General features: G+C 44.7%; 1 protein-coding gene across 1 annotated transcript in view; it reads right to left on the bottom strand.

Annotated features, from left to right (window-relative positions):
- The window catches only part of LOC135916602 (fatty acid synthase-like), a 291000-nt gene that overhangs the window by 230278 nt on the left and 33788 nt on the right, over positions 1 to 26934 (bottom strand). The gene's annotated exons all lie outside the window — the stretch shown is intronic.

The following is a 26934-nucleotide window of genomic DNA, read 5'->3' on the forward strand; positions in this document are numbered from 1 at the left end:
ACTGGGTCTTTTATTTGATGAGCACATTCGATGGACTGACCACACTAATTACGTAGCCCTAAGTTTATGAAAAGCTGTTGGAGCACTTTCCCGGTGTCGTCGCATTCTACCAGCACACATTAAAACACAGATACAGGTTTCATTATTTCAATCACACATTGCAAATTGTCTTCTTGTTTGGGGCACGGCGTATCTGACTAACATGAACAGACTTGTGAGCCTGCTAAAGAAAGCAATTGTTGCAGACGAAGAGTACTGCACACACTCCAAGCCGATTCTTATTCGGTTAAAAACTGCGCCCGTCAATGTGATGCTACCGCACATTGTCGTTTCTTTATTCGCCACTAAAGCCACGCTGCGTATTACATTCCTATCACAATATCAGCGCTCAAAGGACGCTTAGCGGTAGCCAACATTCGACAATTAGAAAAGTGGTGTCTTCCCAAAACTCGAGTGAATTAGGGTCAACAAATGTTAAAGTATGTAATACATTACACCCTGAACGCTAATACAACCTTAATTTATGGCCCTTTTACGTGCTTTATTGGAACACTTTTTAAACAAAATTGCTTACTCGGTAGCAGATTTGCATCGAGTAGTTTACATTCGGCGTTGTGCGTTGTTTTGTGTGTATTAGTTTGGAATGATTTTGCAGGCATTGTCGAATTTCATTTTAATTTCTCTCATTCGCTCTCCGTTTTTGTAGCAGTTTATTCTTCATAAAATAGTTAACTTGAAGGTATACTTGTGCGCACTTGAGTGGGGTGTATATGTCATGTGCGAGTGTGTATGTGAATGTATATGTTTGTATTCATGTATATATATATGTATACGTACATATATGTGCGTATATATGGTTGTATGCGCGCCAGTTCTACGGGAGTTTGCGCGTGTACGTGTGAATATAACATGTAATTGTACGATATAGTTTTCTATTGTTGTATGTATATGCAAATTTCGTGTTTCACGATCTTCACAGCTTGGTGCGAGTGGTTTCTTCCCTTTTTTTGTTTCTCGTGTTGCTTTTTTTTCTCGCACGGGCGTATGACATACACTACTGTTTTGACGCTGTTGCCGCTGCCTGTAGGGCCCCCGGCCTCGTCAAGCTGCTCAATGAGCAGTTTTTTGTCTGGAGTCCATTTTTCCTTAAGGAAAATAAAACGGATTCTGATTCTGATTCGCCGAGCTCGCGGAAGATTTTGTAAGGCCGTGTGTTGCACGGGAAAAGTTTTAGAAAAAGTCCAATACGGTGGCATGGTGTCCATAGAAGAACGGGAGAAATGAACGTCCCGGTGGCGGCTGTCGTACCACCTCGTCTTGTGTGCAACCTGTGAGGCAATGAGCCTTCAGCGGGCAATCTAGCCAGCTTTGTGAGCCCAGGCGATGATGCCGTGAGCATGCTTAGTAGTATTGTTGGTCGCGGGTGGTAGGAGTGTGTCAAAGGGCAAAGTTGGTTGGCCGGCCAAAGAGAAGCTAAACTTCGGAAATAGCAGTGGTCTCGTGAAGGGGCGAGTTATATGCAAATGTTAAAGGGACCCTTAAACGGTTCGGGCAAATTTTGTAGACACGTAGTGCACAGCTAAAGTTAATCATTCGAACCACAATTTGTGTGAAACGTCTCATATTAAGTGAGCTACGGATCATTACAGGTTACGCTCCACCATAGTGATACATATCCTCCTCAACTCGTTCACCGAGGTATCGGGGCTAAGCTCCGACTTCGCTAGCTCTGCTTCATGATGGCACGTCGTTTCATCTACTTCCGGTTCTCTAGGAGCGAGCGCGCGAAGCCTCTCCAAACTCTCCGCCAGCTGTTTGGCAGGTGACCCCAAGCAAGAGCTATCGAAGCAGCATGCGTTGCGAGCATTCTGTCGCAGCGCCGAACGTGTCTGGTATTCCGGTAACCACAGACTAGCTTGGCGCTTCGAAGGAACGGTGGAGGCATAAACTCAAGCTGATGAAGGAACTTTAGAGTAGACGTACGTGAGCCTCCTGATTGGTCTCCACTGTCCAGCCACCCGTTGGCGCAGAGCTTAACCAGCCACACTATGAGCTAATATTGCTCTAACCAAGTGTAAAACATTTTAAACATTTAGAAAAACAACGTGTTAACGATTACACTTCTGCTAAAAATTTACACCAGTAGCAAACAAAAATAAATTTCGTTACTGCTACTGTGTGTGGTTCAGCTCTCTGCCGCCGGGTGGCTGCACCGTGCAGACCTTCACATTTGCGCTTCTGCTCATCCCGTGAAACGACACGCAAGGGCGCGCGGCCAGGCCCTGTCTTCTTGCGCTTGCGTTTACCCTAATACTGAACTCGCGAAACGCTATTACGTTGGTAATCGTCCAGTGTAAAGTGACGGCCTCAAACGCGTAAATCCTGGCGCGGATCGGATAGCGGTCGTCCTATGCGCTGCAGCCAGTCCGGTCATCTGCTACGTTGCAGAGGGACACGATGTCACAGCTTCACATATTGCCAGTCGCTATGTTTACAGTCCACAACGCAACAAAGTCGAATCACAGTGCTCGCAAAAAGACTGAGACCGACTCTGACCGCCGAGCTCTCGAGAAAGTAGAGCACGTTGTAACACAAGCTGAATACACTTGCTGTGTGCCAGAAGAGCCTAAGTTTAGTAAGAAATTGTTCTTGTGCATGCTCTTTCTGTTAGTTTCTTTTAGAGACCCAAATTAACTAACATTCGAACTATTACGAACATCATTTGTTCACCATAAAGGTGAAAAAATTATATATGACGCGCCATGGGCAGCCAATCGGATAGCTCGCCCACATGACGTCAATTGGGTGATTTGCATCATATGGGTAGGGGCGATTGAAAATTTCACTGAGCAGTGTGCTGCGATCGGCAGCAATGTAGATTTTTAAAATCTTATAATAACTTACACGTTTTACGCGGAGCACTAAGATGCATCATTTATTGATCAGAAGGACTTGCTGTAATGACTCAGAACGTTTGTAGGAAATCGTCAAAATTGTTTGAGAGTCCCTTTAAGTACGGTAATGTTTTATTCGAATATCTATGGTCCGTAGAAACCTATATGGATAGCATCTCCGTCAATGTCCGCTTGAGAGCTCAGTTAGTCCATTGGTCTGCAGGTAATATCGGCTGGATAGCTTGTGCAAGGCAGAATAGTAACGAAGAACATGTTCGACGACGCAGGACAAGAAGTTGCGGCCGTGATTAGTGAGCAGTTGCTTCGGCGCACAGTGGTGTAGAATGACGTCATACAAAACGAAATCAGCAACTTCCATAGCGCAGCTTGTCTGCAATGCTCGTGCGATGGTGGAACGCGGCGTTCAGTCTGTCGCAGAAGCAACCTACTTGTTGCCGCTATTAGAGAAAGAGAAATGATGCATAGAAAGGCAGGGAGGTTGAACAAAGGTAGTTCCTGTTGGCTACCCTGCACCGGGGGAAGGGTTAAGAAGGATAAAGAGAGAAAGAGAATGGAAGGGGAAGATAGCGAGAAAGAAAGACCTACGACCGGAAACCACGTACACTATGGCGCAGTAGGGGGCGGCGTTCTTATATTGTGAAGCCTGGTAGACCGCTGGCACATTAGTAACGCTAGTGTGGCCTTCAGCGCGGATGTTCCTTGGGAACCCTGACATAAAGTATTCAATTCTAATATTGGACGACACCCTATTCCCTATTCCTATTACCCTATTCTTGTACTTTCTTACGTGAGAAGCTGGGTTCTTGAAGGACAGGAAGTTTTGCTACGCAGAAAGTTTATTTTATATGTAAAATATAAACAAACTCGCAGTCTTCCCCGAGGCGCAGCGGTCTACTTTAAAGAGAAATGTCTTGCGTAGCGTTTCTTCAAGGTCCTGCTCAGCTTCATGCGCTGTCACCAGAATGCAAACAGGTACGTTTATCATTCATTGGTTCGGTTAAAGATTGCACACAGACATATATATGCGCGTTATAGGGATGGCAACATGATATTCGTCTGCCGCTTAGTGGATGTAGGAGTAGTTCTAATCTGGCGCGGGGTCGAATGAAAGAAACAATACGCCGGACAAAGCACTTTGCAACAGCGCGCTAGTCATACGCAGGGATAGGGGGTAAAAGGGAGGCAAAAAATAATAAAAACAAAAGCGATCGAGTTGAGTCTACTGCAGTAGTCGAGAAGCAAAAGCAACACATCGAAAAAGAACAAGAAATACAAGACGCAACCGCATATGTACGCTGTGCAGCGAAATCTAAAATATTTGTCCCAGTACAATATAGGTTATGAACGGCTGGCTGACACATTTCGGCAGATTTTTTTTCTTATATGTAGGTACATGCTTCTAAAATTGACCTCGCTATGTGTTCTCGGTGATGGAAGTGAACCTGCATTTTATCGAAACCTCGGCGGAACATGCAGTCCCGACAGTGCGTTAATAGATGCGATGGGGTTGTCGTCCTTATGTTGTACGCATGCTCCGTAAAGTGCCTCTTTAGACAACTGGCCATCTGGCCTACGTAGACGTGCCCGCAAGTTATCGGCGCTACTGTGTCTTTCTTTCGCGCCGCGTCAGTTTAGCCCTTGAACGATGAACTCCTACAAACTCAGCCAGTTTACTATTCTGCCCCTTAATGTCACCTTGAACGTTGTTTCTGTCTTTCCTCTGTAAGATCCAGGGAATATATCTCATTTATAATATAGTGCAGCTGTTTCACGGATAGAGAAAGTCAAGTATTGAAGTAGTTTGGGCTGAAAAGCTTAACTAGCGCCCGAATATTCAAGAAGTTAGAACATAAGCTTCCAGTACAATGGATATATCAAAAAGGGACAGCCATAGCTGTTGCGACATCTGCGGAGACACATTAACAATGACTTACATCTCTGTGCATCTTACCTATACTAGAGTTCTCTTACTCTCCGCCACTCCTGCGTGTAATCACCGTCATCTAGTTGTGCTAGAAAACAAAGCGCTGCGCCTATGCCTGGCGCTACGGAAATCTACGACGGAATTACGACTTCCTTCCCCAGGGATGAAATTTTGGAAATACTGGAGGTTCAAAGATGTATGATTATAGAGGGCGTTTTGTATTTGCAGTATATGTTTAAAACATTGTCTGTGGCAGTCAACTCAATTCTAACCCTTGATCTTGATTGCTCGATGAGGCGGCCACTACTTCTACGAGGAATCAATATGCATGATCAAATAATTAGCAGATTTACCCGTTTGAACTTTGAGTTATTCCTTATACGGGACATATCTTAGTTTTCAAATTGCCGCTAGTGGCTTTGCAAAGCGTAACCCCTTAGAATGAATTCTCAGGACTGCACCATTTCCAAGACAATAATTTTCAAAATGTCCGATGAAATGCATCGCCGCTCTGGTTATTTCTTTTAGGAAAACTCAGTTTTACGCATTGAAGCACAACAGTGGCTCGAATATGACTGCGTTTCGTCGGACACATCAAAAATTATATGTCGAAGCTCTTGCACTCCTGAGAACTCGTTCCAAGCAGATGTGGCTTGCAAACTCATCGGCTAGAATTCGCAGATTTAAACACGTGCCATCAATGTAAATAACTAAGAAGTTAATTAGCCTAACTGTGAATTACTCATTCAAGAATTTCAGTTCCTGGTAGATGTACTGGCTACCTCGTGGAGTAATTGAGATCAGGGGTTGGAATTGTGCCATCTGCCTCAGGCAAATTTACTGTGAACATGTATATCTCTATCATCGTCATCATCAAACTATTTTATGTCCCTTGCAGGACGAAGGCCCCTCTCTCCGATATCCAATTACTAGTGTCCTGCGCTAAATGATTCCAACAAGCACCCGCAAATTTCCAAATTTCGTCGCACCACCTATCCTTGTGCCGTCCTCTACTGGGCTTCCCTTCTCTTCGTAACCATTCTGTTACCCTAACGCTCCAATGGTGATCTAATCTGCGCATTACATGACCTGCCCAGCGCCATTATTTTCTGTTAATGTCAATTAGAATATCGTCTATACCCGTTTGCTCTCTGATCCAAGCCGCTCTCTTTCTGTCTCTTAAAGTTATGCAAAGAATTTTTCGTTCTATCGCTCTTTGCGCGGTCCTTTACTTGTTCTCAAGCTTCTTTGTCAGCCTCCAGGCCTCTGCCCCATATTTCAGCACCAGTAAAAAGCACTGATTGTATACCTTCCTTTTCAATGATAACGGTAAACATCCCGTCAGGAGCTCACAATGTGTGCCGTAAGTGATCCAACCCCTTTGTATTCTGTGAATTTCCTTCTCATGGTAATGGTTCCCTGTGATTAGTTGACTTAGGTAATCGTACAACTTGACAGACTGAAGAGGCTGACTTGCGATCCTATACTCTAGTTCCCTTGCCCGGTTATTCATCAATATCTTTATCTCCTGCATAATATTCTTCAACCCCACTTTTACACTCTCCCTGTTAAGGTCCTCAATAATTTGTTGTAACTCGTGTGCAGTGTTGCTGAATAGAACACTGTCGTCGGCGAACCGAAAGTCGCTGAGGTATTAGCCGTTGATCGTTACTCCTAAAGCTTCCCAGTTCCATAGCTTGAATACTTCTTCCAAGCACGCTGTGAATAGCATTGGAGAGATTGTCTCCTCCTCTGACCCATTTCTTTATTGGCATCTTTCTACTTTTTTGTATAGATTTAAGGAGGCTGTGCAATCTCTGTAGATATTTTCGAGGGTATTTACGTAAGTGGTCTGTACTCCTTGATTACACAATATCTCTACGATACTTGATTCAGTAAAGATACCAGCAGTCATACCTCTACCGCCCAACGAAATTTTCGTGTGGTCGGCGTGCTAAGCAAAATACTCCCGATACGTGGACCGATTATGGAGATAGTGCCGCCCGACCCGCGGCGGAGGTGAAGTAGGCGTTAAGCACTCCCCATACGTGGGCCGATGCCGGGGCTAGTGCAGTGCCGGGCCTACCTGCGCTGGAGGTGAAGCAGGCGTTAGGGGGCCCTCATACACAGCTTCGCTGGCCATCCTTCTTCACAGAGTGGATGGGCGGTAACTTTCTTTTAATGTGACGCAGCTAAAAGACCACCTTATATAAATGTCCACTAAGACGACCTCAGTCGATCTTTATTGGACAGGCAGCTTTAGTTTTTAGAATTCCATTGGCATGTTTTGACACTCCATCGCCAATCGTCACACAATTGTTACTAGGTTTGTTAAATGTGCCTAATGGTGATGTATTGACGTAAACTATATTTGAAATGCCTGGGTGATGACAAATGCAGTAATAAATGTTTCCTTTAGGATATTAAAAAAGATTACGCAGAACCCACCTCACGATGGCTTTCGACAGTAACGCGTTCAGCATTGGATGAACATGACGGCAAAAGGCTTTTCCACCGTCGAAACGAGTTGCGTATGAGGCGTGTACGGCAGCAGTGCTCCACATTTAGGCTACCCTACGAACGCTCGGCGCCATCTAGCGTTACTGCGCCGAAAAAAGCCTGCGCGTGGTCTTCTAAACGCATCGCGCACCGGTGGGCGCTAATATTAAGAAACGTGCCATGCGGCAATCGGGCTCCACTCTCGCGCTTTTTCTGCACGAGGTGCGTCATCTAAAGGCACTGCCGAGGAGTTCGCGCAAAACCTCCGAGAGGAGAAGTGCGGGGCGATGCTGCCACGTAACGCTGATATTTGTTCCCTCACTTGCTGCAAGCACAGTGTGACTTACCCACGTAACCCAAGGTGGCGCGAGAGTTCATTGAAGAGGGCCACATACCTGGGGAATTCATGGCGCAGCTGCTAAAACTTTGACTGTGAAAGATGGTCACTGAAGACTGGCACATACCCAGTGCATTTGCGGCGCGGCCAGCTAAAGCGCGTGGCTGCTGTTTTCGAGCAACCCTTGTGCCGAAACACATTCCACCGGGCTTCCGAGGTAGACACCATTGATGGTAAAATGAAGTATTACAGTCTCCTGCTGACTTCTAGAAATTAAAATTCAGTTAGGACATTTTTCAAACACTAAATATGGAGTTAACATTGACGAGACGGCGACGTCACGTCGCGCCGCTGAACTACACCGATCTTTTCTGGTGATTTCGGCTTTCAACCACTTCTGAAGCAAACAACAAGCAATGGGTAACTACTTACTCGACTATTAGCCTCTTTCCTCAGAGAGGAAATGAACTCCACAAATTAAACTGCGGCATATAGGCTTGCCATTGTACTGTTCTTTGCTGCTGTAGTTCAAGGTTTGGGTTCGGGGAGGCTGACAGAAGAAAGTACACATCGCCTTAACAAAATTCATTTGTGAATAAAATCGTCTTACTGTTGAATCCATCAGCAGTTTGTTTCCTTCATCCTCGTCTCTTTTAGATATATATTTTTTTCTTAGTTTTTTTCCTTTCTTGTGTTCTCCCAGAATGAAATTTCGAGAAAACCTATGCTCTTGATTTCACCTATTTTTCAGGTATAGTTTAAAAAATTTTACCTGACACATATTTCCTAAATTCGCCCCATTTTTCTGCCATCCGCTTATTAAGTAGGTACCACTGCCTTTAAGATGATAACCATCGTTAAGTACTCATTATATGATTGATTCCGTAGAAAATGTACAGTAGTTCCAGTCAAGACCTGGACCCTGCAAACGCAGACCAAGTTCGCCATCATGGGCCATCAGGCGTGACCGGTCATCATGAGCTTCCAAACAGATTCTGACAGATACGTTGAGTTTCCGGAAGACCCTACGACCCACAGTCTTCTGGAGAATGTTGCCAACGTCACCAGAGCTGCTGTAGATGACCTAGTCACGTCAAAAATAGTGTGGCTTGCACCATCAATTTTACAGGTTGTCAGCTCAGCTACGTGGTGTCCCACCGCCATGTCAAATGCGGGCGCCAGCAAATGTCATTGACTCAAATACGAGTTTTTCCATTATTGTACTACGTTAAATGCAAATAATTATGGCACAACAGCAGCAGCTCTTACGTCATCTTGTATCCCTAGCGAGTACGTCAGCAAAACTCCAAGTTCTCCTTGCGACACGATATGGCTTCGATGGTAGGTGCTATAGCGTAGCTGTGTAGCTCGATTATTAAAGATATGCCTGTAGCAGTAGCCAATGCAACACCGGTGAAGACTACATTCATTTTATAACACTTTTTGTATGTGGTAACACATGGAAGTTGTTTGACATGTCAAAAACGTCCCATGCAAACACTTCTTGAACTCAATAGAGGAAAAGTTCTTCAGATGCTTCCTAGACGAGCTTTGTAGAGCTCTAGACACGTGTTATTATCTGCAGACACACTGGCACTAATATAGAAGTCTACATTTGGGTAAACTGCGAGCTGCTTTGTACGGTTGAACTAACATTAAGTAATTCGACATTGGTGATCCCCGAAGAAGAGGGCTTTGTCAGCTTCAAGTTCCCTAAAAGGCTGAGGTTAGAATGGCCACTGCAGAGCACGTTCCATTGAAGTTTTCAGCGCTTTCGTGTATTCGTTGATATCTATAAGCCACAACGGCCATTGAGGTACGTTTTTTGTTACGCTACAACACTGTCTTTACAAAAAAAGGCAACTGTCATAGGAAGACGGAATAAAACAGAAGCTTCAAAGAATGCTGGAGGTGGTAATTAAACCTTCTGCTTTGCCTTTTGTATTGCTCCTTACGATGCCCGCGAATGAAGCGTTAGGTTCATTGCTTGACCTCTACAGTATATACATAAATAACAAATCAACACTTAGTCCCGTATCGAGAATCGATGAACTCTTTCAGGGGCAAGGAGAATATAAGTGGTTTTGTGCAATTTACCTATTAAAGAGATAATTGCAATAGCCACTAATATAGGATAGTAAAAACCGCATTCATCACCCGTTTCAACATCTACGGATGAAATCTACTACTGCTTGAGTACGGAAACTACGCGCCGCATGGCTTCTGAAGGCGGTGAACGATTTGATGAATATATTTAGCAAAATACATAGCAGAGTGTGGGTGTTGACCAATTGGTCATTCATGATATTGCGAAGTTGCCGCTAACAAAACACGAGACTCAAAAAAAGGAACCAGGCAAAGCTGTACTGACAACTGATGCTTTAATGTAACAAACGCCAAGCTTATATAAATCAGGAGCACGTGTGCACCCGAAAAACAACGTAAAACCAATAAAAACCCATTAAAACAATAGAAAACAGAGAGCGACCTTAAACAGGGCTGCGATGCGAGTACTAAGATAAACTATGCCCGACAACTGAGGCACCGAACACGTGTGTATCAAATGGAAAGGAAAATAAGTTGTTTCTGAGAAACCGCAACCTTCGAACCCGGGCGAAAAGGTGGAAGCCGGGGCTTGTGCCCGCTCGTTTCCTGACGCTTCACTTGGCTGGTTCTCTGCGGGGAATTGGTGAAGTATTGGGCGGTTTAATTTTCTTTAGTTGTGTTTTTTACTTTCCTCTTATTGTGTCGTCGATCTGATTGTGAGTTCCTAATGTCTCTTTCTTCTCCCGGCCAGAGATCTTTCCTCTGGACGGCTTCGCTTCCCAATAATGACATTCCTATAAAAGCTTTCTTGCGCAGTGGCATTCGCAGCGTTCCAGTGGCCCTAGTGCCGACCAATGGGGGATTCATCCGCGTGAAGATTCGCAAGGTGATTCAAGAACAGCTGCGGAAACCATCCCCGCATTTCCAAAGCATAACCGATGTTCGGCAATTTGGGAGAGGGGGCATTCTATGTTGTTCGCCAGTCAAGACCTGTGTCTGCGACCTTTTGAAGTACGAAATGTTCGCGAATCACCCGGTGAGGCCTTTTATTCCTGCTCATCAAGCTTGCATTAAGGGGTAGTTGGTGGAGTCGACGCGAGTCTTTATGCTTCCGAGGTCCTGCAGATGTTCTCCCCGGCAGGTGCCGTCTCTGTCTAGCGATGTTCGCGCGTTTGTGAGGATCAAAGAGCCCCCATAGAGTCGGTTATTGTCACCTTTGCAGGCACAAATAGGCCGTCAGAGATCTAGGCGTGGCCTTTAATATACAGGGTAGAAGCAATTTCTCCCCACCGAGTGCAATGCGTTCAGTGTTCAAGGGATGTCGATCAGAGCTTCGGTGCCGCATTTGCGGAGAACGCCACGAAAGAAAAACGTGTTCCTGACAGAGCGAACCATGCTGTTTGTGTAAAGGTTCCCAACCTGCGGACTGTGCGGAATGCCCTGCGAGAATCTAAGAACAAGAAATTCTAAAAATTATAGAACGGAAACGCTGTTCGTGTCGTGAAGCTCGTGCACTCTCATTAGAGAAATGATGTGGCTATGCTGAAGCTGCTGCTCGTCACTCCAAAACAATGGATCCAGGACTTGGTGATATTGTAGCTGCTGCCATAGCGAAACTTATGGCAAAAGCCCTTGACAGTTTATTTACGAACCTTTCCGAGACCGTCGGACAAGTTCTCACCTCTCAGTTGTCGCAACTTTTCCATGTTACTGCACGTCAAAGTGTTAATTGCTTCTGAAATCATAGGCTCTGATGAGAACATAGAGAAACACGTATAGGCAAAGGCCTCGCCTCGCAGTACTGATGCCTCCGAAGCTCCCGCAACTCATGTAGAACATGAGGGCATTTACCGTCATGAATCCGGTTCAGATACCATGGAGAACATGGATTTGGATGCTAGAACCTGCAAACGTCGTGGTTATCCATACTCCCTGAGAGCTACTACCCTCCACAAAGTAAAAGCTAAAAAGAGTGAAAATAAGAGCTTATCAAAGGATGATTTCCTAAAGGATAGCACTCTACAGACGGCAGTTATTTCTGCCGGAATATCGTCAACATAGGAAGCTTGAAAGTGCTGCAGTGGAACTGTCGTTCCATTTTTGCTGCAGCTGCTGATCTCTTATATTTCTGTGAAGATGTTTCTCCTGATTTGATTATTCTGCAAGAAACTTGCTTATCCAAAGAAAAGAGTTATCATTTAAAGAATTATCGCAGTTTTCATCTAGAACGTCCTTTTCGTAGAATGGGATTAACATTTTTCATCTCAACAAAAATTTGACATAGAGCTAAAATTAGTCACCAGTCATTCTCCACTGAAAGTGATATTCTAGCACTGGATATAACGCTGCCTGGATTCACCCCATTTTCGATAATCAATGTTTATTTCCCTACAGGAGCCCGCAATACATGCTCTCTCGATGCCGCGGTTGCAGCATGCAGAAAGGATATAATCATAGCTGGTGATTTTAATTCTCACCACGTATCATGGGGTTATCGGTCCAAATCTTGTGGTAAACGATTGTTAGATTGTGTTTTGTCAAATAACCTTAATTGTGTAAATTCGAGAACCCCAACTTATGTGTCCGGCAAATCGCGTTCGTTGTTAGACCTGCCTTTTTCCAGTTGGGGCTATGTAGTTTGCTCCTGGGGCGCTATGCAGGATGCGCCGAGTTTGGCGAAACTCGGGATCTTCACGAGCTCTGGCGACACCCCAAAATGAAAGCACGAATGGTACCGAGACACAGTTTATCTTTCGACAAGCCTCCAGTTTCATTGGTTTATCTAGATTCACTCTGGCTGGCTATCATTTCTTGGGCGTTGCCTTCTGGGCGGTCGACAAACTGGGGCTCACGTGATCATACCGTCGGTGCATGGTCGTGCCTTCTTTCACTTGTTTGTCGTTCCACCGAGTGCATTACATGCAGAAGCAAGTTGTAAAACAAATGCATTTAGTACAATATTATTAGTTACTTTAACGTGGTTTAGAAGCATTTTGAAGCTTACGAGATGTGCACTGAATGCGTCTTAGATTAATTTGTAATTTAGTACCCTTCGCATTATACCACGAGGGAGCGCTGTAGTGGCGTCATCACATCCATTCACCGGGCAAGCATGGCGGCTAAGCATCAGGGAGGCCCAGTGTAAACAAACCCGTACAACGAGCTTGCAGTGCGCGACGTAGTGATCAGGCTCGACGAAGGCCACTATTTCTTGGATAGTTCTGTTCCTCCGTGGGCAATCTTCCCGTGCACCCGGTAAGACTGCCAATAGCTTCGGCGATTTTACAGATCGCAACGCGCACCTACTGTTCACGGCGAAGTGCTGAAGAAACAACTTGTCCGGTGCTGCTTCTGCGAGTGCGCCGAGTTCCTCCACTCTGCGTGACTGCGAGCGTCACGAACATTACATTGTGTGGGCAAAAGGTAGACATCCTATATAGCTACGAAGCGACGAGGTGGTACCGACGATGGATCTCGCTACCAACACAGTGAAGGAGACTTCGACAAACTGCAGATAAGTATATTTCTACTGTTTCATATTTAGCATAATAAGAGTGCACGGATTAAGTCACTTTCGTAGTAACGAACTGAATGTCCAGCAGTTTAAAGAAGGCAGTGAGAACCAATGAGTGTTCGTGCTTTTACGTGCAAGTGAGCCCGCGAAAATATGGAATAGATGAAGGTAACCTCCACTAACTTGGTAAGGCAACAGAAATTCATGAGTGACATTAAGCTAGAAAATTTATGGAAGAGTATCTTTATCCAAGTGAAATATCAATAGCAAGTACTGATATAAAGCAGGAAACTTATACAAAAATTTCATGGGTTGAACAGCACATGGAAGGCATTACCGAATCGTGATCGCCACGTTACCGATATCCTTGAAAAAAGTCTAGAATCATTGCATTCCACCGGTTATGCAATATGGGACATAAACCTGGAGGTTAACAAAGAAACTTGAGATGTCAAGGACTGTGTAGAAAGCGAAGTAACAAAAATTGTTGCAGATAGCATTAAGGCAGGAAGACAGTGGCGTAGTAAACCGTGGCAACTGATATGCTAGTTGAGATTAAAAAAGAAAGGAATCGGCAGGCAGGCCATGCACGTATTCGATCACTTGTTGCCAATTCATATCAGGTGATTACATAAGCATTACAGAATGAATGTCAAGGAGAGAGAAATACAGCCAAGGATGGTAGAAAATTGCGTAATGGGACAAGAATATGATGTTTGTAGGCATAGGATGCAATCAGCTCGTATAAGACGGGATTGTAGGGTGAGGCATTTGTTTTGCAGCGAACAAAAATAGGTTTGCGGTGCTGACAGTAGAGACTCGTGAAGGTGCACGGCCACCTCAGCTGCTGGCACACTAATCAACATGACAATTGGCTCTGAAAAAGAAAACCCCAGTTTTGAAAAATAAAGCAATGTTGTCCCAACGCATTGTTTTACTATGCATACTACACTAGAGGCTTCCACATTTAAGGGCACTTGGTACTAATAGTGCAACGAGCATTTTTCTTTGTAAATAATGGTTTGTACGTGGCTCATTCATTCCAATACACTTTTTTGCAGCAAAACATTCTGCTGCTGGAGCCACTCAACCGCCTGGTGGCAGTAGGCGAGCGCCAGGCACGTGCTCTTGAGAGTGTGGCAAAGGTCCAGAGGGCTGCTCCGCAACAGTAGTATCGGTGCCCTCACTGCTCTCCTGTCGAGCCCACAGAAGGCACCTTATAAAGGAGCTTTCAGTTTAATATTTTGATTATTATTCAGGAACATGAATAAAATTATTGCAGTAAACATTGTGCTGTGCATATTAGGAGACTTATAACATGCACTTTGTGTCCCTTCAAAATAGGCAAAAACGTAAGACAACCTGTGCCGCTCTTGGACCATGTAAATAAAAAATACACTAATGCAGCATACACGTCATCATGCTGTTTGTTCTTTCTATGTGCAAGAATACAGTGCGTGTTCATTAGCCACAAGATGAACGGTGTGTGTAATTCACAATGAAGAAAGGAAACAGCAGGAGCTTAATAATGCTATCACCTATAGACTGTGCATATGACTGCAACACTCCCCAATTCAAATGTGCCATGCATTTACAAATTACATGCATGTTCGATACCACATATTCTTTAACATTGTCTTATAATTGCATGTACCATATTTCACACATCTTAAGCCCTTGCATAGCACACTTCTGATGTATCCATTTCATAGGCCAAATAATTGTACACTTTGTCCTTTTGTGTTGTATGAAAAGCAGCATCCTTTACAGTCGGATAAAACTTCAGAAGACAGGAGAGGCCCCACCCAGATGACCAAAGCGCAGCAGCCGATTGCCTACACGTCTAAAGAAATAGTCCCTCTCCAACGAGCAATATTAGTCTGTCTGGCGGCACGATATCAGTCTCGAGTGCGTGCCCATTGGTGCAGGCTTGTGTTCACCTGCCTTAAAGTGCAGATTCCGCAGCCTCCTAAAGTTGTATCCGACTATAGAAACACGTAATGCCTTGCACCAGTAGCATAGGCTTCTGCAATTTGATAGCACACAATGATCAGGAGCAGAAATCTATAAAGGCATCCAAGCAAAGCTGGCTGGCCACACTTCCATTATGAGGGGCTGAAAAAGGTCTCGCCAAATATTCCCATGACGTCCTTGAAAAAGAGGTGGTGTTTGGCACTTCTTTAGAATCAAAAACAGATTACACTGAATGTTGTGTAGCACGTCAAAACAAACTGAGCTTGGTTATTTGCACAGCATGTAATGGGAGGTCGAGCTTCACATAGGAAACAAACTGCTCTGTCCAGTACAATTTTGAGGCCGGTATGGCACCTATTATGGCACCGGTATGGCACCTATTATGTCAACAGTATCTATATACAAATTACACTTTTCACAGGCCATTGATTTCACCATTATTTTTGTGTGATGGTTCTTTCAATCAGCGCTTGTATTACATGAGCAGGTGGATTTGAAAGCAAAGCTTTGTTTGCAAACCTTCCGACTTCCATAAGTGTGTGGCAAGGCACTGGCATGTTGTCGAATAGCTCACACTTCCTCGGTCCTGCACCAAAGAAGCCCAATGCTCTATTTTAAGTTGGATCGCACAACAATTCAACGGCACACAAAGGAGTGTAACACACACAGCAAAGCATTCTGCTGTGTGTATTTCTCTTTGTGCCCCGTCGAATTGTTGTGCAATTAAACTTCAAGCTTCTATACCAATACACCGTCTTCAACCTCACCAATGCTCTAGTTATTAGGCCACAATGGTGCACATCTTTGAAATTTCCCAACACAAATTAGTTCTCCAAAAAATCACAAATGTTAAATTTTGCAGCACAGCTGTATGTATGAACGTGCCATATTCTTTACCACTAAACTCACAGGAATCAAAGAGGCAAGCATTAACGAGCCTTGCTGCCGCCGTTACCATTATCATCATGACACCAATGGAAAGACAGTGCCACGTTTCAGTAAAGGGAGTGCTGGAGGGAAAGGTGTGACAGCGAGGGCTTACAATAAAAATAACAGTTACGAGACATGTTCAATGCCAACATATGCTGCATGTCGCTCAGCCTACTTTGGCAATGCGGCAAGTGTTTACTCGTTTGGGCATATCACGTTTTGTGTAGTTATTGCTCTAAAGCTGTACAAATGGTCTATTTGCTCTGCAAGTTTTATTTTTATCATGGTAGGTTAAAGACCCACTTTTCATTGGCATCTGCACCACATTTCTCCAGATATGTAATAATGCCTTGGTGGTTCATGACATCTTCACGTACAGAGAGTTCTGCAGAGTATCGGATGTGCATTGTTCTAATGCTTAAGAATTAGAGCCCCATTATGAGACGAAAATATACAATTTATCCATCCAAAATAACGCCGCCCCCCCCCCCAAAAAAAAAGGAGATGCACTGAACCTCTGGCACATGCATCGACAGTGAACAGAGCAAACAATCTGAAGTATTTTCTTCATGCAAGCCAACACACTAAGATTCTCAATGCATTTTCATTTCGCCACAAATGCATAGGCACAACCGGCTTGGCGCAACATCCACATCTCGCGCTGCAACAAATTGTGCAATGCCTCGCTGTTTCATAGTGCGGCCATAGATTACGCATGACCAAAATTCAGCATTGTGCATACTTAGTAACTTCACCAATGAAGAACCCCAAGTTCTTTATGAGATTAGGATTCATAGGTTACTTCACACAATTAGTGATATCCATTTATCTATTTATACTTAACCCCTTTCCCAAGAAAGTGAGCCATTTGGAAGGCACCCTGACAGATAAATAGAACAATCGACAAAAAGTGATCAACCAGCGAAAAAGTCTGTTAATCACAGTAACGCTGACATTGAAGGCGCCTTAATTCCTACGTACGTTCCTTCGACACACCCGACTACGTTCGTAATGTTCCCACGAAGTGGGAAGCATTCTTTTATATATGCCCGCTCCGCCGCAGTATTCTGGAAAGCTAGCCACCGCTTACGCACTGCCGCATCGATAAGCGCGTCAGACACATCTCTGACACAGTGGCTAACAGTAGTTTGATGGCGTCCGATGTAACGCTCGGCGCCGACGCTTCCCTGAAAACTCCCAGTCCCGTAGAAACGGAGGGCACAGATGACTTGCTCTAAGACGGTGAGCGAATGAAGCCCGCCACGCTGTCACCGCAGACGAGAGTCTTCGCCTCGCTCGTCACACAGCCAGCACACTGATGTCTTCGACAGGCGAAAATGACGCTGAAACTCCCCGCCGGTCATGCAGGTGAACGGGTCCGGACGGTCATACTGACGCTTGCTGCCGCTGGATGCAATGCCGCTGCCGCTGCTGCTGCCGCCGCCATGTTCCCGAGTTGAACTCGGAGGGGGTTTCGCGATGTACGAGTTTAGCACGAGTTCGCCTGTCAATCAAAACCAGAGGTCACGCCCCGCGCGAGGCATGTAACTATTGCGCGCGCACCCACTACAGTTGGGCCACGCCCAACTTATCTGCCGGCAACAGCGACGCGGTGTCGAGCTGAGAGGCATCAACAATCTCGACCGCCGACATAAAACACGCACAACGCACTGTCATCGGTGATGTACTGAGCACCACTATCGAAAACAAAGCGTTGACTGTCGCTGGCACACATCTTCTCGGGCTGAGATGGCCGCACAACACGGTTTCATTGCCTGCATTGCGGCGCGTAGCGCACAGTAAATAATTATCGGCACGTCACTGTAGGTGCTTGCAAGGCATCGAGGGGGACGACGATGCTGAGGAGGGCTTATTGCAGCAGTCGTTTCAGATAGCTGCTCTGTCATCGGTGATGAAACGGAGCCACAACGTCGTAAACACGATCAGCGTCCGAGAATCGCTCGCTCTTCTAGGCCCAGTGCAATGACATTTCTTCATCACAAGCACTGCGCACTCAACAGTTCCAACACATCTCTCCGTTCGAAATCTGATTTCATAACTGCACACAAGAGTCCTCACCTGCCAAAATGCGAGTGCTGCGGTGTCGTTACGATATCCATCTGCGATCGCTGCTGGCTCCAGCAGAGGTAATCCGCAAGCACCTTCGACTGCACAACACACTCATATACTGCGTACGTGCGCTCAGAGGCGCCTTCACTGGGCAAGCGATGACAAGCGATGAATTCTGTCGCTGGGGAAGCACGCACGTTTCGCAATGTATCGCAAAGGCTTCGCGCACAAAGATAAACTGGTACATTTTCACTGAACTGCGACACTACGCACTCTAAAATAACATACCGCCATTTTACAGCGACAGCTGTTGTGTCGTTTTTAGTTGGTAAAGCGGGGGCCTTAATAGCCTAGTGAAGCGCCTGCGATGAACAGCCGTACCGCGGCGCTGCGTTTCTATTCTTCTAATAGAGAAAGAGTGGCCATGACCCTCCATGGATCATGACCGACTTTATTGAGAATAGCACTGCAGCGCCCCTAGGCGACTTATCACCGTATGAACGCCCTCGTGCGTGCGACCCGTTTCAATGTACCGCTTCTAAGCTTTCGCCTCCCTGTCGCCACTCACGGCAAGATGTGCAAAATTTAATAATTTGCTCGATCTCCGTTTATCATCACAAATTTCTAGCATTGAAAACGAAAAACAGATACCTAAAGAAATAAAAATGTGCGTTATTTTATTTGTCGCATTTTAACGTATTCGTTTGAGTGAAAGTGTAGGTGCAAGAATGCGCCGCATGTACCCCGTTCGCATTCGATGGAGGATAGATAGATAGCGCCCGAAAGATGAGGCACGCCCTTGACGCGCCCGGGAAAGGCGTGGCAAACGGCTCACGGCAAGTGTGCTGACAGACAGCGGGGCAGTCACGGTATCGCTAAGTTGCGATAATCCGTTGATAACAATACGCGGCGCTGGCGCGTTTCGTTGTGCAGCCTTCTGCGCTTGAAACGTGGAAGCAGCGTGCCGCGCAGGGTGCGCTCATGTTGTCATACGCGACTTTCTGTCTACATATTTTTTGCCTGCACCTTCGGCCCGTTGCGCGCTATCTCCGTTCACTGTCTGCCGTCGAGCAAACTCGGGCAAAACTCGGGTGAACGAGAAACTCGGGGCATCCTGCATAGCACCCCTGGTCTGCTATTACCTCGGCCACAAATAGCGACCATCATCCAATAATTTTTGAAATAACGCGCCCAATTATATTGGTTGAAAAGCATGTCCGCACCTATGCTAATAATAGTAAATTTCAAATTTCACTGCGATCAGCTTTAGGAAAACAGATTGGCCTAAATGATGAACTTGAGGTAGTTAATTCGTGTCAAGCCCTAAGTGACAGTTATAAAAAAATGCAAGTTCAGTATGCAGTCAATTAAATGTGGTACTTATTCACCATGGCGGAATCCGGACTGTGCACGCGAATATAGAAGAAGAAAGGCAGCCTGGAAAAAGTTACTGTATAATCAATGTCCACGTAATTGGAATGACTATAAGTTTGTTGCAGCTACATTCAGGCAAACAGTCGCAAAGCGAAAGAAAAGTATAAGACCAAACACAACAGTTAGCTGTCGCAGTCTAGTAATAAAAAAGCCCTATTTTGGTTTCTTCGGTCTATAAAGAGTTTTTCAGCCCCAATAAATGTTGAGTCTCTTAGCTTAACTTCCACTGAATTAGTGCAGTCACTGGAGGACATTGCAAAGGCTTAGAGCGTCGATTCACATCACTTCGCCCCTATGATATACCGGCACCTGAACCAGCTAATGAGTACATAATAGTCACATTAGAAGAATTAATGAGAGAGGTAAAGATGCTGCCAGCTTCATCCCCAGGTCCTGATGGGATAACTACAGCTATGATAAAATTATTATTCGAATTGTCTCCCCAGAATGTGCTTAAATTTATAAATTACTCGATCAAAAATGCATGCATTCATTCAGATTAGAAGGTTCCCAATATAAATCCACTACTGAAAAACCAGGAGATGGATATACCATAGACAACATTAGACCTATTCCTCTGACCTCAAACCTTGTAAAGTTAATCGAGAGAGTTCTGTATGGTCACATTCATAGGTGAATAGGCGAGAACCAAATATTGAGTGATTCTCAAATAGGATTCAGGCCCGGCTGCTCAATTTGGTGTGCTCATGTTGACTTGGAGAGTCGAATTCAACTCGCTCGCCGCAACAACCAGTACGCGGCCTTAGTGGCATTAGACATTGAGAAGGCGTATGACCGTGTCGACCACAGTAGTTTAATCAACAGACTCATTAGTGTGAATCTTCCACAGTATATACTTGCAAGGATTCAAAATTTTCAAAGCGGACGAACATTTTATTGCTATCAAAACGGTGTTTCTTCTAAAAGTTACAAACAGACAAGGGGCGTTCCTCAAGGTGCAGTACTTTCCCCAGTATTATCCAATATTTTACGAAATCACATCCCGACACATCATGACGTACAGGTATACGTATACGCTGATGATATCGCTTTTCTCACAGTATCGAATCATATACATATCCTATACAAAACTTTAGTCCTATTTGAATCAGATTGAAATTTGGCTAAAAGGAATACTACTGTCGCTAAATGTTAAAAAAGTGCGATCATTGTCTTTCCCTTAACCTTTCCTATTCAAATAAGATTGTCGTATGACCAGGAGATAATTCCGCAGGTTTATTCTTTAAAATATCTGGGAATGATTTACACCGAAAAGCTTAATTGGCAGACATACATGGAATACATCGCATCTAAAGGAGCACGCGCTGTTGGTTTATTACAAAGAGTCTGCAGCAGTCGTTTTGGAATGTGCAGGGAGACCTTGTTGATGATTTATTGTATGTATGTCCGCCCCATTCTAGAGTTTTGATGCGTGTTATTTGCAGGAGGTCCTACATATAAGTTACGACATCTGGTTCTTTTAGAACGCGAATCACTACGGCTGTGTTTCCGCCTTCCAAAATTTGTAGCCAATAATATTTTATATCATGAAACTCACCTGCCTTCTCTTCAATCTCGACTACGTATACTGCCAGTACAGTCCAAACATTTCTAAACATCTATGATTCTCCCCAGAGACGCTCCTACTGTGTTTTTATAAGAGAACCAACTGCATTCTTTGAGAATCAATGGTCCACACTGCATTGTCCCCAGGTAGTTTTTGTGCAGAAGCTATCAGAGCCACTACAAATATCACTCCGTGATGTGGCTTTTCAAAATTTACCTACTTCGACAGTAAGTGTTGAATTTGGCGATATATTTCACGATAACGCTAAGCACCTACCTATTCGATATCTAGAAGGTTTATTAGATGACCACCTTGAGAACTTCCAAATAAATGCAGTAATAGCCACAGATGCTTCTATTAGTGAAGAGAAGGCCAGAGTGGCTTTTTTGCGACATCAATAAATTGGTCTTTCTCGTTTAGACTACCCCTCTTTACGCCAATATTTCAAGCAGAGTTATTGGCGATCATCCTAGCTCTACGGAAACATCCCACATCTATGTCTTCAGCCGTAATCTTACCCGACTCCTTGTCTGTTTGCTCCGCTTTATATGTGCCCAATTCAAGTATCAATCTCCGAGAATTTCATTCATTCATTCGCCAGAATTTATGCCTAACCCGACTGGTATGGGTGCCAGGGCACGTGGGGTTCACTTTAAATGAGTCCGCAGACGCACTAGCAGCGGCATCTCTTAAAGGCCCGGTACTGAGGATCCTAAAACCTTTGGCATACGTCACTTCTGCAAGATAAAAAAAATTCCATTCAAGAAGAACATGCGAAATCATGTGTATTTGAAAACGCCGATTTTCAGCACCTTAGATATCCTTGGCATAGCGGATGGTGTGCAACAAGAAAATTTGAAGTTTCATTTACGCGTATGCGTTGCCGAATACAACGGCTTAATTTCTATTCCCATAGGTGTACTTTGGCACCTTCTCCTAAATGTTTTTACTGCAATGAACTCGAAACTATGGATCATTTCTTTATAGAGTGTCGTAGGTTCAATGTACATAGAAAATGACTTCTAGAAGGTCCCTTCCGCCAACATGGACTAGCCATTACCCTACCTATCATTCTGTCTCTGGGGGCGTCGGCACTAGGACACTGTAATAGGAACGTATGTGATGCCACATATAATTTTAAATGGAAACAAGGAGACTTCCATGCTAATTTTACTGCTTTATTTTCCACAAAAAGAAACCAAAAATATTACCTTCTAATTTTAAAAAACTATAGCATGAAAATTATTAATAATGATTAGAATTCATTTCATATCTCATTTTCAGTAAAAAAAATCCTACTTAGGTATTTATTCTTATTCGACCCACTGCGGCCCGATTCGTGGCCAATCCCCCGTAGTATGTTGTGCTATAACTCCAGGCACCAAACCAAACCAAACCAGGTCCAAAAAAGCATTGCTCCCTTTCGATTCATGTCACCCTAAGCTTTCCAAGCGGTGTATATCCTCATGTTTTAGATCAGCGCTTTTGAAATCAAGTCACCACAAACAGCTTTCTAGTTTTCAACTTCAAGTGGCCCAAGTGGAAAAGGCAGGTTTCCCGACCTTTCTTTTGCTTTCATTTGCCGAACCATTCCTTGTGAAGCTTCGGAAGAAGAACAAAGAACTCTCAGTTTCTTATGAACAGGCTTGTAAGAATTTCACAGTACTTCCTCACATACATAGGGTTTCACCTGATCTCAGAAATATTTCTGGTAAGTGCGGGGTTGTTGATGTCTTTTCAGGCACTTGTAAACATTCGCAATTATGCAGCATGTGGCAAGGGGAACCACGGGCTCCGCTTCCTGTGAAATGAAGCATACAAATTTGCATGTGACTTGCCCGACACGTGTCATAAACTGTAAAAAATTTCGTCAGTATGCGGAGCACTTCTGTGATAATAATTTTTTTAACAATACTGTAGGCCTTTGCACATGCCCAAACAGGAGGAATTGCAGGTACAAATATGTAAAGTATGTCGTATTTCAATAATACGGCAAAAGCTTCCGTTAACACACGAAAAGAGCTGTCAGTTTTACGTTTGACGAAAATTTCGCTGTAATAATACAGTGGCTATACTGTTTTGCACTGCATAGACAGAATTCTGTATTTTTGTTACGCGAACATTCCTATTTTTGCGAGGAAAACTACTGGCAGCGAGGAGTTGCGGAGTCGCCATCTATCGGGAGCGCCTCGCTGGCGTAGCATGAGGGATCACGTGGTGCGCTGCTCATAGGTTTTGCAGTCAGCGCTCACTGAAAACACCATGCGCGAGCTCTCCCGGACATTTCTGTAAGTACTTTCGAAACGAGAGTAGTACTTTACAGTCTAAATAATAATCTTGGGCAAACTAAAAGCACAGAATCATTTACAGACGCTATTTACCGAATACGTACAGTAAACGCCACTGCGCGCTGTCGCCACAATGGAATCTCCTGAACGGACTTGCATAAAAGGTAAGCAAACGCTGAGAGTAAACTACGTGAAATATGTTGTTAGAGTGGGCTGTCTGTTTAACCAAATGGGGCATAACAGAATGAAGCCTCAATGCAGCGATCGCAGGGGTTCGCAGCGACCGACTGCGTGTCTACATGCATGTCCGCGCACCATGTTTTGCTTTCGCTGTGAGCGCGTTTTCGCACCGTGCCATGAGCTTTCGGCCACAGAATATGAGCATTTGACAGTATACAAGCAACCATTGTTGCGTGGGCGCTATCAGAGCTGTTCAAAATAATTTCATATTATAGAGACTTCGACGCATACGGGGACTGTGATGTGCCGTCGCGAGGATTCAATCTTTTTTTTTCTTAATTCTTGGACGTTTCCATATTATTTCTCTCACTGTATGTTTAGCGGTGTTCTCAGCGTGCGATTCCCGCTGCTTCTTTTTGTAATTCAGTGCATTAATTCATAACACGTACAAACATGACCATATGCCACGCCTTTTTTAATGTGCGTCTTACCACTCCCTTTCCATTCCAGTGAACTTGCCAGTATCTATAGCATCGACAAGTTCATAGACCAAACCATCGTGACATTAGTGGGACAGCGGACTCGGGCGAGCGTCTCAGCGCGCGTTTTCCGAACATCGCAGACCCGGCGCCGTAGCAGAAATCTTCCTCGCGTCTGTGCTTGCTGCATACCCGAGTTGTAGCCGATGGCTGTTTGCAGGTTTTATGTTTTGCGAGCCAAGCTTCACGCAGTTTCTTCTCCTGCGGCTACGTGCGAATAAGGCTGACATTGGGCTCCATTGCGTACGGCCGGCACTGTGGCACCGAGCAGTAGCCTGCCATGTTACGCGCCTTGAAAGGCAGCCACTACCCATTCTAGTGCTTTCAAGCGTTGTAAAGGAGACACTTGAAGCGGGAAAATCTCGCCTCTAAATGAGGACCGCAGCGTACGAGGGAATATAAACTCGTTTTCAGCTCGCTTCGATGCTCTGGAAGCAGCCGACGCGGCCGCTATGTCCACGTGATCCCTAATGGCACGTCACGCCGACGGTGGCGCCAGCTTTTCCAGTGGTGGAGCTCGAGCCCAATACGTGCTGCCTGAATGAGCGCTTGAACTCATAAAGTTTCATCTAAGAATATTTTATTAAACACGCAAACTGTACGCATTAGAAAGATACGTACCAAATGTGAGTGTAATGATGTAAGTGAGATAACGATGGTGTAATGTAGACAGCGTGATGACTACGGCATGAAGACGGGACATCAATGAGTGCATGACGTCGACGGTGTGACGACGAACGGTAGGATAAAGTTGGAGTGCCGGCGATGGCCTGACTACGATTGCCGGGTATCGGATGCATGGCAGCTAATGTCTCACGATCACGGCCACAGCGGGCAAGCGATTGAGTGGAGACAGCGTAATTACGATAAAATGACGAAGCAAGGAAATCGATGACCTAACGGAGGTCGTATGGCGACGATTGAATGAGGACAATGAGATATTTCTGAAATGATGACGATGTTATAATAGCAGCGTGATTAAAATAGCATGATGGGTGGCGGACGAGCTTATACTAATTACTGTGAAACAATGATCACGGCATGACCACTAAAGTGTGACTACAAATGCATAACGAAGTCTGTGTAACGTCAGGGCATTGACTACAATGCCTTGCAAGGTTCCGAGGATAATGGGATGATGGCGAGTGCATGACAACAATGACGTGACGACGACAGCATGACGAGAGTTGAATGCCGAAGCACAAGTAAAGAAAACGGAAAGATCACGAATGCCTTACAATAACGGTATGACAACGAATACGTCACGAATTCATGGCGGTGATGGTGTGACGACGACAGTAAGATGAGAGTCGGGTGACAAAGGTGAAAATGCGGCGATGCAAGCGTCACAAGGGCATCGCGACCACAAGCTATGAGACATCTTATATCACTCGCTTGCCGGAGAAAGCATGCGACGATAAAAGTATAATTTGGGGCGCAGACTCCTTTCCCAAGTGTATCAAGCCTGCAGAGAGCCGAACGCCAGGCCGGAACGCACTCATGCATATTTGAGAATCAGTGGGTGCCCTGGCAGGAGTAGGAATCAAACCCGAAACCTCCCGCAGCCGAGGCAGGCGCTCTACAACTAGGCTGTATAATCATCAGGCGTGCTATAATCAACTAGGCTCACTTGTAAAAACACACTGAGTAAGCATGCACTCTAGATCAGCAAAAATCTTTAGCTCGCAACCAGTAATAATTTGCCTGCAGCAATCGTTTGAATTCGATCAGCAATTATGGAGAATGCGGATGGCCATGTACGCAGTAGATATCGTTCGAAGTTCACGGTAATTGTTCACGAAATAAATGGTGACAAGGAGATGCTCTTTAGACTAGTCAAATGCGCAAGTGATTAAAATGGGCCAGCATAGAAGACATTGTGTTTCCGCGGGGGATGGTTGGCAGTTTATCTAGACAGAGATAAATATTCACAACAGTGTTCTTCCAGCGTATCTGCGTTTAGCAGCCAAAGTTACTTGTTTTGATCTATGCAGGTATTTTTCGTAATTAAAAAAAATAACCCCCGTCGTGAGGAAACTTGAAACGAACCTGTGTAAATGGGATCCGTTGATCAGTCCCAACATTTGCCACGGAAACCATTGCCAGAGTGAGCTTAGGTACGAGTGCTGTGATCCTTTTATCATAAAGTCTAGCGCAGCAGCTTGATTTCCGGTGTTTTGACATAGGCGAAAATTAGCCTGTCATGCCAGCGTGCTTGAAAGCATCATAATACGAAGGTAAAATAAAGCTGCACAAAAAAGAGACTAGTAACAAGCCGCTCACGCTTGTCGTTTGTCAAGTATAGAACCGTCAAAAAGGGTAAGATCATAACTTAGCGGTCATGTTTCGAATGCTCCTACGTGAGTTTCTAGCCAACATTTGACATGGCGAGAGACATTGAGCGAAATATTGCATTTGTATCTGCAGACACCAAATTGGAAGGGCAATGTGCGTGATGCTTGGGATATCTTTTCTTTATTTAACGAAACCACTGGTGCTGCTTATGAGGGAGGAGAAATCCCATAGTTAACGACAACAAGAACACAACAGCCACCAAGAAACGTTGAAGCTTTATCAGTTTTTGCTTGGAATATGAAATAATATCGACAGGCGAAGTGAAAGTGAAAAGTTGATTTTCCGGCTCTATCGCCTTCGCCAAAAAGAACAGAAATAAGAAAATTTTGGGGTCAGATAGAAGCAGTTACTCAAAAACAAAA

The sequence above is a fragment of the Dermacentor albipictus genome, chromosome 2 (genome assembly GCF_038994185.2).
Source record: "Dermacentor albipictus isolate Rhodes 1998 colony chromosome 2, USDA_Dalb.pri_finalv2, whole genome shotgun sequence".
Classification (NCBI taxonomy): Eukaryota; Metazoa; Arthropoda; class Arachnida; order Ixodida; family Ixodidae; genus Dermacentor; species Dermacentor albipictus.